The sequence below is a fragment of the Triturus cristatus genome, chromosome 11, assembly GCF_964204655.1.
Source record: "Triturus cristatus chromosome 11, aTriCri1.1, whole genome shotgun sequence".
Taxonomy (NCBI): Eukaryota; Metazoa; Chordata; class Amphibia; order Caudata; family Salamandridae; genus Triturus; species Triturus cristatus.
The window spans coordinates 309,599,166-309,612,440 of NC_140594.1; positions in this window are offsets into that span (position 1 = coordinate 309,599,166).

The window sequence follows — 13,275 nt, forward strand, 5'->3', positions numbered from 1 at the left end:
CCATAATGCAGACTGTACCATCCCAAATGTCTAAGAAATAGTAGAAGCCGTATTGTGTATAATGAAAAATTGCTAATAAAACTTTGTTTAACCCCTTGAGTGCCCATGACGAGATGGTCTCGTCATGGGCCGCGGTTGCGCTGTGCCCATGACGAGACTATCTCGTCATGAACCCCGCCCGCTAATTCAACGCCCGGCACAGGGCGGGGAAAGGGCGGGGCACACAAGGGGTTAAAAAAATATATATATTTGTTGATAATTTGGACTTTGCTGTTTGCTTTGGAACATTGTGAAATATTAGCCCTGAGGAAGTCTGTGGTTTATGCCACAAAGAGACGAAACACGTGTTGGCGGCTAGGGCTGCTCTTGGAGAATAAAGAAATAAAAGAAGACTAAGAAGAACCTTTGTTGTTAATTCATTAAGGACTCTAATTGATTAATGTGGAATATGCTCAGGATATATCTTCTTTCTTTTGTTTGAAGGGTTTAGAGCTTGTCTAGACCCTCTGGTATATGGTGGGTGGCCGTTACCATATCCTTAGAGCTATCATACTTTCGAATTCTGATTTTATTACAACTCTGCCAGTACATTGTAAGTTTGATGGATGGCTCTGTCAACATGACATAGTTGCACAGCAAACTTACAATGTTGTTTTTTTTCCCCCCAAAAAATGCCACTCTATGAGAGTTTTCTCCCATTGTGAGGGGTTAATTTTTCCATTTTCACTGCCCCTTACTGCCATCTTTTACCTGGTGGTGATGGACAGTGGAAATTGTCTGTGTGTTCACCCACTCTAAATCGGGTGGACAGACATATGGCCAAACAACCGACGGCCCTTACTCGGAACCTTCAATTTGGTATGGATGGTATTCCGTCGCCATTGTGATTGAGTACCCTCTCTGCCAAACTATAAATCAGACCCTAAGTTCACACTAGAGAACCTATTGCGCTCCGATCACCAAAAATGAAAGGAAAAGATTACACAAAATGAGTCAATCTTCTCATCTCTGTACCCTAGCATGCAGAAGCTTCAGACTAAGGTGAAGGAACTGGTGGGGACAGTAATGTTCCTGCGTAACAGGGTGGAAGACTCGGAAGGAACACCAGGAACACCAAACTATGAGATAGCCACTTCCTGTATTTTCTGTATTTTCTTCGACCAAAATGCATCCTTTGGCCCATTTAGAATGCCATGGTGCATTTTGCACTAAGAAATTGAAGCTGAAGGCTGGATTACTCTTCTCATACAATTACGCATAATTACGAGTAAATTTGCAGAAATTATGAGTCATCATGCTAGAGACATTAAAACCAGTTTTACTCACTGGCTGAGGCCTTGCCCTGGATGGGGTGGGCCCTTCCTGCCTGTGCCCAGTTGGTGATTGCAGGTCAATGCACTACTATACGTTCCATTTAAAACATTATTTTACAAAAAACAAGAAGAGACATAGCAATTTAGTGGGATGTGTTTAAACTTGTATTAAAATGGGGTGCCTATACAATATCTTTGGGATTAAGCTAATAATACCCCGGCAGTTAACAACTCTAGTACAAAAGATGCATGACCTAGATGTAGAGGTAGAGGCAATGAGTGACCCCAACCTCATAGAAAGAGAATTGGGGTGAAGATTAAATACCACACATTATTGGACAGATTGAGGGGGTTGAATTATAGAGAATAAGTGGCGAGACAACACGGAAAGTGGAAGAGAGTGGGGCACTTACTGGCTTGGCTAATCTGCACAGACATGGAAAGGAAACCATCTGAGCTATAAAATCTGACATAGGTGAGACTCTCCATACACAGTTGGAGAGTAACTGGGCACCGGTGAACTATGTTAGGGGCTTTAATCCACACTGATTGAAAAGGTGGGAGACAGATTAGATTAATATCTGTGTGGGATTGCAGTGCAGAGCTGGACTAGGATGCAGAGAGACACAATTGAGAGTTCAGTGTCCATAGAGGAAATCACAACAACCGTAGACTAGTTGGCAAAGGGAAATACACCGGGGTTGAATGAGTTGCCACCGGAGTTTTATTAGACTTACAAAGAAATATTAGCCCGAAGCTATTGACCAAGTATGTGGGTGCATTTTGCTGGGGCAGCTTGCCAGACACCACTTGTGAGACAATAATAGTGGTGCTGCCTAAGGCTAGGTGGGTCCTGCTAGATGTCAAGTCTTAGAAGCCATTGTCACTGCTGAACTTGGAGTACAAGAAAATATTAGCAAATTGGCTAATAACATGCATAAACGACTTGGTGCACTTGAACCATAGTGGTTTTATGCTGGGAGAAGCACATTCAGAAATCTAAGGATATTGTATTGTGTACTTGACAAGGCCCACCGCACATACTCATTGTCTGCGATGACCTATTTAGATATCAAGAAGGTCTTTGGTACCCTGAGGTGGCCATACCTATTTTCACTGCTCCAACAGATGGGACTAAGGGTAAATATTATGAAATTGATCTAACTATTGTACAGGGAAATGGTATGGCAGGGTCCACATGGGTCACATACTCTCGCAACCATGGGTGATCCAGAGGGGTATAGAAGAGGGGTGTCCATTCTCCCCCTGTTGTTTGCTTTTGCAATGGAGTCCCTAGAAAGTGCACTCCAGCAGAGGGCCCAGGAGTGAGGGATTGACTTATCATGTGGCACAGATGGTTTTTTGTCATGGTGATGACACTCTCCTGTTTCTGACAATGTCCAAGTGGAGCTACTGGACATCATGGAGTTGCTGGGCAAGTTTGTGGAGTACCCTGAGTTAACTGATAAAAGGAGGAAATCGTGTTTGTTCCCAGTTTTCCCATTGCGTGGTTGGCTGATCCAATAGACACTGGCACTCCCCTTGAAAAGGAACCAGATACTTTCCAGTACCAGGGGGTTCAAGTTTATCATTTTGATGACTGTCTCATCTCGTAGAACTTTGTCAAAATCATATCAGGAATGAGATCCTCCATTCCCTTCTGGTCTAAGTTGCCTCTTTCATTTTACAAAGAGTATTATATAATTTTGTGGCCATCTCTGTCGTGCTGAAAAAAGTGGTCTTTATGGAAATTGACAACCTCTTAATAGATTTCATTTGGGCAATTAAAAGGAAATAACTGGTCACTGTAAAAAGAGTGGCACATCTGATTGTGGGTGAGATGGTGGTGCCAAACCTCGAGGCATCTTACGGCACAGCGCAGTTGATCTGGCTGATGCGATGTGTGACAGACACAGTGGACGGGGAAGGTTTAGAGATTAAACTCAGTCTGGGTGAGGGGAGTGTTTTTGGGGTATTGTTGGGGAGCATGAAGGGACTGAGGTGCTGTACCAGGGCTGTCCATGTGGCTTAGCACTGCGGGGAAAAGTATGAAAGGAGACTCAGAGGTGGGGCAATATGTGTGCCAGAGGAATATGTGATGTTACAACGCGGTCGTTACACCGCGGTACGTTACATCGCAGTTATTACAATGCAAGTCGTTACAACGACTTGCGCTAGAGGCGCTGGACTTAGGAATAGTATGATTTACTATTCCAACTCCAGCCTACGTAACAGTAGGGAAGGTTTTGGAATAGTAAATCATACTATTCCTTAGTGTATAGCGCCATCCAGAGCAAGTCGTTGTAACGACTTGCGTTGTAATGACCGAGATGTAAATGTATCGCGGTATAACAACCGCATTGTAAAGGTCGTTCGCCGTGCCAGAGATGCCACTGTGGTGCTCACAGAAGTTCAGGGATCTAGAGAAAAGCTATGATAAGAAACCATGAACAGAAGCTGTAATTCATGTGGTGGGTGACCATTATCATAGTGGGTCGTAGTGCACTTTTGAAAGTCTGAAGGATGAAGTCAGAATCTCTGTAGGGTAATTTATGGCACACGCTGCCTCAGTGTGAGCCCCAAGGTGAACATTGGGAGCAAAGGAAATGGAGCCTGTAAATCTAAGACATGTACAAAAATTATCATGCTGGTTAATTGTAGACATACATGCAGTGGCCATCCTAAATACATCAAAAGCACCTGCTTTCTATATCGAGACATCCTTAGTAAAATTTAGATGGAAAAAATGTATATTGAGAGAAATCACGGAGAGTGCCTGGTCTGGCATACTAGGTTATCCAAAGGGACTGTCACAAGGAACCCCCAGTTTAAGTTCAGCCGCAGCAAACAAATGATGGACGGAATGCTGACAATGCAGACATTGTCCCCCAGTCAAAAGATCTGGGTTAAATCCATCGTTCTTTTGTCCACTATGCCACCCCAGTTTGGACCCAGCCATATGCAAATCAGTCTTGACCCTGTGCCCCATGGGAACAGTCCAGACCGAACTGCCAGGCCAGGTCCTCCCTGGACCGGAAACAAGCATCCTGGGACCGGTTTCAGGGTATGTCACCCTTCTTCAGCCAGGCTAGCTTGAATCCAGTGGCGCAATGAGCAAGGGACCCACGTCTGGGCATACCCATCCCACTTAGGGCAAAAAGTGTTACAGCAAACAAATGAAGTACGGAATGCTGACAATGCAAACATTCTCCCCCAGTCAAAAGATCTGGGTTAAATCCATTGTTCTTTTGCCCACTACGCCACCCCAGTTTGGACCCAGCTGTATGCAAATCAGTCTTGACCCTGTGCCCCATGGGAACAGTCCAGACCGAACTGCTAGGCCAGGTCCTCCCTGGACCGGAAACAAGCATCCTGGGACCGGTTTCAGGGTATGTCACCCTTCTTCAGCCAGGCTAGCTTGAATCCAGTGGCGCAGTGAGCAAGGGACCCACGTCTGGGCATACCCATCCCACATACATTATATACACCAAGCATACTTGTCCCCTCAGAATATAGCTAGGTTGAACCACAAGGCACCTGTTTCCTTGCCCGGTTACCAGCAGACACAGGCTGACTTTTACCACATAGTGGGAGGATGTGTGCGGGTCTAGCTGTATTGGGCTTTTGTTGGAAGAGATTGTATGGAAGCTGATTCTACTTCATCAGTTGGTGTGCTTCCTGTGACAAAACAATCAAAACCACTGAAGTCTATATGTCATTTCATAGATCTATCAATGGTAATAGGCCAAAAGGAATACAGCAACGGGGTGGAAGGCATGTCCAGCACTTCAACGCAGGATATGCTTGCAGGATGTATGGAAGTGGACGATGGCGAAACTAAGTGCCCTTCATCTTGTTAAAGGACGAGGGGCTGGAGACGAGTCGGGGGCCAACTGGGAGGGCTTCCTATTGGCAAATGAAGCTAAATAAGACAATCTACTGCAATAATTAGAGGGACTCATAAAAGGGTCATTTTACAAGAAATAATACACACAACACATGAACAGGATGGAATACAACATGGCAGTAGACTGTTGTATGGCTCTTGGCGACTTTAACAGGCCCATCCTCTTGAGGAAGTACAAAACACAGTAGAGGTGGGCACCTTTGCAATAATTGGGCAATGGCATATTAAACCTTACATTGTGTGGAGTGTTGTACGTTTTCAATTATTATGTATTCCAGGTGAGGAGAGGGGTTAATTTGGTTATTATTGTATTAAACAGTTTGCTGCATTCATTGTATTATGTTATCCTGGTGACCTCAAGCGATTGCCATCTGTATTAATGTAACTGAACCATGTTACAGCAAACAAATGATGGAAGGAATGCTGACAATGCAAACATTCTCCCCCAGTCAAAAGATCTGGGTTAAATCCATCGTTCTTCTGCCCACTACGCCACCCCAGTTTGGACCCAGCCATACGACGGAATGCTGACAATGCAAACATTCTCCCCCAGTCAAAAGATCTGGGTTAAATCCATCGTTCTTTTGCCCACTACGCCACCCCAGTTTGGACCCAGCCATATGCAAATCAGTCTTGACCCTGTGCCCCATGGGAACAGTCCAGACTGAACTGCCAGGCCAGATCGTCCCTGGATCGGAAACAAGCATCCTGGGACCGGTTTCAGCGTATGTCACCCTTCTACAGCCAGGCTAGCTTGAATCCAGTGGCGCAGTGAGCAAGGGGCCCACGTCTGGTCATACCCATCCGACTTAGGGCGAAAAGTGTTACAGCTAACAAATGATGGACGGAATGCTGACAATGCAAACATTCACCCCCAGTCAAAAGATCTGGGTTAAATCCATTGTTCTTTTGCCCACTACGCCACCCCAGTTTGGACGATATACAAATCAGTCTTGACCCTCTGCCCCATGGGAACAGTCCAGACCGAACTGCCAGTCCAGGTCGTCCCTGGATCGGAAACAAGCATCCTGGGACCGGTTTCACGGTATGTCACCCTTCTTCAGCCAGGCTAGCTTGAATCCAGTGGCGCAGTGAGCAAGGGGCCCACGACTGGGCATACCCATCCCACTTAGGACGAAAAGTGTTACAGCAAACAAATGATGGATGGAATGCTGACAATGCAAACATTCTCCCCCAGTCAAAAGATCTGGGTTAAATCCATCTTTCTTGTGCCCTCTAAGCCACCCCAATTTGGACCCAGCTATATGCAAATCAGTCGTGACCATGTGCCCCATGGGAACAGTCCAGACCGAACTGCCAGGTCAGGTCGTCCCTGGATCGGAAACAAGCATCCTGTGACCGGTTTCAGGGTATGTCACCCTTCTTCAGCCAGGCTAGCTTGAATCCAGTGGTGCAGTGAGCAAGGGACCCACATCTGGGCATACCCATCCCACATACATTATATACACCAAGCATACTTGTCCCCTCAGAAGATAGCTAGGTTGAACCACAAGGCACCTGTTTCCTTGCCCGGTTACCAGCAGACACAGGCTGACTTTTACCACATAGTGGGAGGATGTGTGCGGGTCTAGCTGTATTGGTCTTTTGTTGGAAAAGATTGTATGGAAGCTGATTCTACTTCATCAGTTGGTGTACTTCCTGTGACAAAACGATCAAAACCACTGAAGTCTATATGTCATTTCATAGATCTAGCAATGGTAATAGGCCAAAAGGAATACAGCAACGGGGTGGAAGGCATGTCCAGCACTTCAACGCAGGATATGCTTGCAGGATGTATGGAAGTGGACGATGGCGTAACTAAGTGCCCTTCATCTTGTTAAAGGACGAGGGGCTGGAGGCGAGTCGGGGGCCAACTGGGAGGGCTTCCTATTGGCAAATGAAGCTAAATAAGACAATCTACTGCAATAATTAGAGGGACTCATAAAAGGGTCATTTTACAAGAAATAATACACACAACACATGAACAGGATGGAATACAACATGGCAGTAGACTGTTGTATGGCTCTTGGCGACTTTAACAGGCCCATCCTCTTGAGGAAGTACAGAACACAGTAGAGGTGGGCACCTTTGCAATAATTGGGCAATGGCATATTAAACCTTATATTGTGTGGAGTGTTGTACGTTTTCAATTATTATGTATTCTAGGTGAGGAGAGGGGTTAATTTAGTTATTATTGTATTAAACCGTTTGCTGCATTCATTGTATTATATTATCCTGGTGACCTCAAGCGATTGCCATCTGTATTAATGTAACTGAACCATGACTTGAACAACATAATGTCATACATAAGAATGTAATATCAATAAAGTGCAATAAAATAAGTGTATCGAACATTAATTCCCATCACAATATGTCTTAGCAAGCATGTCTTGTAGACTGTTGCATGTGCTGCGGTATTCAGTTGTCTAAATGTTAGACTGTGATGTCAGGGCCCTTGCAGGAGAGAGTTTTGGCACCGCGGTGACTACACACTATGACAGTGTTATGCATCCTTAGAACCCTTGCAGCTACCTGGCAATATAGATGATGATACTGTCTCCCTTCTGCAGCAACATCACACCACAGCCAGACAGAACCCTATTCTCATCAATAGTCCAATGTCCAAAACAAGAGCCAGAACACTCAGCTCAAACCTGTTACTGCAGCCTCACCAAGGGGAGTCTAGGGCACAGGCAAGTGTGCCCCAACTGATGAGGACTTCAGAAACCTTGAAAGATCAATGCTAATGTCACAATCAGAAATAGTGCTTGCCATGAGCATGCCTTGCTAGGAGGTGGTGGCCTTGGGCAAACATCAGTGTCTCTGTCTGTGGAGGAGATCCCATCAATCGTATGTGTAGCGAGGTCTCTTAACAGTCAGAGAAAGCTGGAATGGAGCACCCAAACACAAGAACAACCAGCAGTCAACAAATCAACTTACAACATTGCGATTCATGTTCTAGCCCACTTTCAACTTATGGGTGCAGACATGTCATAGGATCTGCGCCGGTGATGTCAGTAGCCTCATGATCCCTCCATGCACGAGGTCATAGCTTCCATCATAGAGATTGAGGACGCCTGCAGTCAAAACAGGATGCCAAAGGTTGGAAGCCAACATGCAAAGAAAGCTTGGAGGCACCTGTGGGCAGGTTTTTTGCTCACCAATTTAGTCATTTGTGACTGCCGACTGAAGAGGAAGTGATGTTTTGGAATTCTGTAATACGCTCATATTGGAGCTTATGTTTTGATATTATTTTTATTATTACATGATGGTACAGCATGATGGAATACACTAAACGTATTATCACTGAGTACTTGTCGAGTAGGCAAGAGGCGCTTTTCTCAGTTTCAGTACACTGCCTCTAAAATTAATAGGTATTGTGTGTTTTTGTTTTCTAATCAAATTTTGCGGTGTCTTGTTGTGCTGTGCTCCACTACTCACCACAAAATAATAAATTGGACTTTGTTGTTGTAGCATCCTTTCCCAAGGTCACACTTACTCCATCCTCTACATCATCAGATGAGTCACCCTCCTTCAGTCCCAATAGCAGAATATTTCCAGTGGCTCTGTTGTGCAGACTACAAGCATTTTTCATCACGTTTCTGGTATGCACTTTAGTGCCCCTCCTGCTTTTTGAGGGCATCAATCCTCGACTATCGATTTACATATGTGTGCGCCATCACAAATCTTGTCTATAGATATGCTACATTATTGCTCTATCCCACGTGACAGGACAGTCCTACTTTTGTTGGTGTCATTAAACCTGCATGGATGGCATAGATTGTCACCTGAATGAAAAGTAAATGTGTCCGTATTTATCATATGACTGAGTTATGGAGGTGGACATGGTGTGACCTTTCCTTGTAACTACCCAACTCTCATGTCACTTCTGTCAAGGTGGGCATTAAGGTGGGTACTGCGGCAGAGTATATGTGAACCCTGCTTGCTCACAGGATAACAAGCACCCACATCTGTCATAATGTTCTGAGGATTGTAGTTCATTTTCAATATTCAATAAGTGATGCCCCATCCTATTTCTAAATATGCATGGTACACAGATCACTATGTGTGCTCCATTGATACCGTAAAAGATATGACTTCAATGTGCAATTTTCTGAAGTAAGAGTGTGTGTGTGTGTGTGTGTGTGCGTGTGCGTGTGTATGTGTGTGTGTGTGTGTGTGTGTGTGTGTGTGTGCGCGCTCATACACGCACTAGCACACCTAGTTAGGGGTTGACCATCAACCCCAAAAAGTTGAGTGGATCAAAACTTCCTCAGGTGGGGTGTGAGGTAGAAATTCACCACTCAATGAAGGATCTAATAACAATAAATAGATCATTGACCAGCCAGTGCTTTTACTTAAAATGAAGGAGTACTTTATTCATAGCACACAGCTACCTTCTACAGAGGAAATGAAGTGAGCAGAAATAATATATACATGTATTTATGCGGACTTAATAATGTTCAAGCAGCACCACTCCCAGGTAGCACAATAGAATCAAGATTAATAAAAAGCATTCAGCGGCCCCCAGGTTTGTTGTCCGCAGCGGCTGTTGCAGGTAAGCGTGGTGGGGCAGGGGCGGGCGGGTTGGTTTAGATGTCGACAGACGATGGTTTGGGATTTATTTATTTATTTAATTTCCTCTATTCCGTCATCTGTCAACATCCACCCGCCGCACCGCGCTTACCTGCAATGGCCGCTGCTGGTCGTTGAGTACAATTTCTTATTTCTTCTCCCCCCATGTGGTAGTTATGAGCTAAAAAAAATAGTTACAATTTCATTAGCTCTATCTTTCCAAGGATAGCTGCTCCGGTTTTTGGAATCATTTTTTTACTCTAGATTCTTGGCTGTACACTGCGCTGATCCTTCAATAGCCCACGGGCCCTGCTTGAACGAGGGACCCTCTGCCTAAAATCCTCGCTGACACCAGCAGCAAGCCAGACAACAGCACCTCCTGCCTCACTGTTCGGCCTGTTCATTTTTGTTGGTTGTGCCCCCCAGTGTGAAAACCCACTTTTTGCCCTCAATAGTTCCAAGTACAATCTCAGAATAATGACACAATGCTAAATAAATTGAACTATGAATATAGCTCTGCCTGCCTAAGATAAAACTGCTCTCAAAAAAGTTACAAAATCACAGACACTCTTCATCCTGTTGTGGTTCAACAGCATTATTTATGTGAAATTGTTTGGTTTTCGTCCAGCACTGAATGCCTGCAGAGTGCAGCCAGAGATTCAAATAGCTGATAAGTCACAGATCATGTAATGCCGAGCAGCAGTGCATTGTGTGCCCCAACTACTCCTGCGGTGTTGGCAAATCCCTACCATTTAAGAGGCCCCGCTTAGTCAAAAGTTTTTTCTATAAGAAATGGTTTGCCCACATCAAATTTTAGGGGCCCTCGAACACATTTTGAAGTCAGGTACGGCGGTTCTTAACAGACAGGTAGGAGAGGTTTTCTCAAAAACACATTCTGTAGTTTGCTAAGTGGGTTAACCCAATGTTTTCAACACATTGCTTCTGAACCAGCCATTATCTACTGGTTCATGGTCAAGCCATTTTGCTCCTAGGAATAAATTGCCATTTTGGAAAGAATTGATGTTAGCTGCTTTCCAGAAGTGCGCTCTTTTAGACGCTCATGGGTAGGAAGCGTGCGTCCATTGTGCATGTTGGAGAGCAGCAGCGCGTGGGAAATGCTCACACAATGTAGGCGGCTGCTCAGCTCCACTCTGGGACGTGGTTTGTTATGGCCTGCTCCACTTCACACGAATACACCGAGTTTTCTCGTTAGAGAATTCTACCATGCCTAAGTGCTGTTTCTGTTGCATTGGTTCAGATTTTCTGACCAAGGTTGGAGGTACATCTCAGACGAAATTGGGCTTCCACGACCATAAAATCTTCCATCAGAGAAATATAGCCTAGGGACAGCCCTTAAGTCTAAGGAACATTGGTGACAAACACACATTATGTTTGAAAGGTACATCTCCTTTTTAAATTTAACCGGTTGCATTTCCCCTTCACTTTCCCTCTCCTGTCACGTGTTTGTCTGCTTGTACACATGTGATATCAAGTCCCTCTGTACCTCATCGCTTGTTGAAAATCATATATATATATATATATATATAGATAGATAGATAGATAGATAGATAGATAGATAGATAGATAGATAGATAGATAGATAGATAGATAGATAGATAGATAGATAGATAGATAGATAGATAGATAGATAGATAGATAGATAGATAGATAGATAGATGGAAATCTTCATATCTACCAGAAGCTTGCTTCCCCTTTTGGTCCCTATACCTGAGTCTTGATCATTGCTAAACAGGATGTGACCAAAATAAATTGAGAGACTTTCTAATGTATAGCACAGCAATCAAATTTGCAGGGCAGCACCATTGCTACTAAGATATGACACTGCTGTTCTCTGACCCGGCACTTGCACTCTTACAGGCTGCCTAGTGAGCATGATCTCTAGTATAGATTGTTTTGCACTGGAAGGGTGTCCTTCCACTACAAAAAACGGAATTGCTTGTAAATATGGTTGTGTGTCACAAACCTTGGGTGTTGGTGAGGAAATCCCCATGTACCACCCATAGTACACCCTGTAGAGAAAATCACATTTATGTCAATTTTAGCTGTATTTTCAAGGGCAAAAAAAGTTTGCACTGCAAATTAAACACTTTGTTAACACTTGTTTGTGTCTCTTTTGGTGAATTGGCACCAGTCCATATTGGGGATATATCTACACCAATGTGTTTTAATTCTAATTTACTGGGAAAGCATTTAGATGTTGGAATATTTAATTACCCTGACCAGGGGGAAAAGTACACCTGTGCCTCAGCAGCAAATCCCCCTGACATTCTGGTTTAGTTGACAGTTGCCTGGGCATTATAATGAAAGGAATGATGCCAGGCTTAGCACTTGAAGTTACAAGCACTCATGATGACCACAATTGTCTTCCACCAAATTCAGTGACAGCGGGCATCCATAGGGATGGGGACGGCAGGGGGTGCAAGCGCAAGAAAATATTTTCATTTTTTAAAAAACGTCCTTCGCCTTCCTCAGCTCCAGACCTCTTCGTAACTGGATGCTACAATGCGGGCACCAATCCTGGTGCAGCTCTCACGCTGTGAGACCAGCGCCATGATTGGAGGGATCGGCCTCACTTGCCACTCCTGAGGGCACTGTATGCCTGCAATTACTCTGACCCTGCTGTCTTGAAACAACTTGGTTAGAGGTTTCTAAGTGCGCATGTGGGTCAGCCCATCGCAGGACGTCTGGCCAAAAAGACATGCACACTTTGAGAAGGCCGAACACAGCCCACCCTGCTCACTGCTGCTGTCATTCAGCAGCAGCCCCGCCCACGTCCTGGAAGAAAAATAAAATGGTAATGTCTTACCATTTTTATTTTTCATCTTTGGTGGGTAACTTAAGTGGGGTGACGCTCCTCCGCTCCAACGGAGGAGCTGCCCCTGACCAAATTTGCACTAGAAGTAAACAATTCTGAACAGTTTTAGTCATGAAGACAACGAAAAATAAAAAAGACAGAAACAATAAAGTTGGAATTAAAAGTGTAATTGCATTTCAAGCCCCGAAAATGTGCGAATTGGGAACAAAAATGAGAAAAGTAAGGCAAGACTTTTTGCCCAGCGAAAGGCGCATTTAGGTACGGGGTGAACGCCAAAGCAAACGGAGGGATGCAAGAATGCACTGTATAAGTCACGGGGTATAATACGATAGGAGGTGGCCAAGGACGGAGATCATGGCATAAATATGTAATGTAGAGGAAATCCGGTATTAGAAATTACATTTAAAGAAATAACAGAATTAAAACAAAATCGAACAGAACAAAGGCACATTCCAATCTTAAAAACTCGAATCTATTCTTTCAAGATTATTGAAATTCCAGCAAATTAATGAAAAAAATTCAAACTGTCAGAAATATCCCAAAATCAAAGGCCAAATTCATAAAAACTGATCTGTGGCAAGATGCCTGGAAAAACCTCATGTTCCCATTAAGGTCAGTAATATTTTTTTAAGTTCATACACTCA